Genomic DNA, 973 nt, shown 5'->3' with positions numbered 1-973 from the left:
ACCGTGTTAACTAGGGGTCACACGTTACGAAGATTACCGAGGTAAAACGAAATCTCACGCAATTTATTGGCGGGAAATTTAATCACAACTTCATCAGCATCGCAATTGGCTCTTGTACCTCGGGCATCAAAAAACCCTACCAACTTCCCACGTTAAATGTCATGGGCGCTTTCACTGATCTTTTTGACGTATCCATGGAAATCTAACATGGGAAGTTTACCTTGGGAAATGTCGGTCACACGGACTAAGTGCAGTTTTCCGTGGTAAGAGGGTCATTTACAGCGGTAAAAGTGCCCCGTGTAACCGCACCTTGTTTATCGATAACAATTAATTAACAAATTCTCTGTATCGATCGATTCACATACTGAAGCCTCTTTTTATTTTAATCGGCAATTAACTGCTTTTGCTTTCCTGAAATATATTTTTGGATTAAAAGTATATTTTATAGAACCTGTTCGGCTTTACAACGATTTGAACTGGCGCCTCCTCCTCTTCTCTGCTGGTATATCTTTTTTTCCTTCCGATAAATTTGTAAAAAAAATTTGTAATTTAAAGGGGATAATTTGTACACCAAAATGATGCAATAAAAAATATAGGTCACCTGACTATCTCGATTATCGTAGATCGATACAACAATATTCGCCATGTTCTCGGAATGCGCGCGCTTATTCGCAAAGAGTTATGCGTCATTCACAACTTCTCTCGCGTGTTTTGAGAACTGTTTCGTCGTGTATGATCGACTTTCGCCGTATTTACAATGTTGCAAATTTGACAAATGTATAAATATTGACAAACCATATGCGCAGAACAGGATGCGCAGTGCAATACTTGGAATTGATAATGGCTGCTAACTGCTGCTGAAGTTCGCTCGACCAAAAGGCGATTGAGTTCAATAATTAATATAACGAAGAAATTACAAGGAGTACGTTAGAATAAAATTACGATATATCAACGAGCTTTTGCACACTGGGCT

Source organism: Montipora foliosa, chromosome 14 (genome assembly GCF_036669935.1).
Source record: "Montipora foliosa isolate CH-2021 chromosome 14, ASM3666993v2, whole genome shotgun sequence".
Lineage (NCBI taxonomy): Eukaryota > Metazoa > Cnidaria > Anthozoa > Scleractinia > Acroporidae > Montipora > Montipora foliosa.
This window is presented reverse-complemented; position numbering follows the sequence as displayed.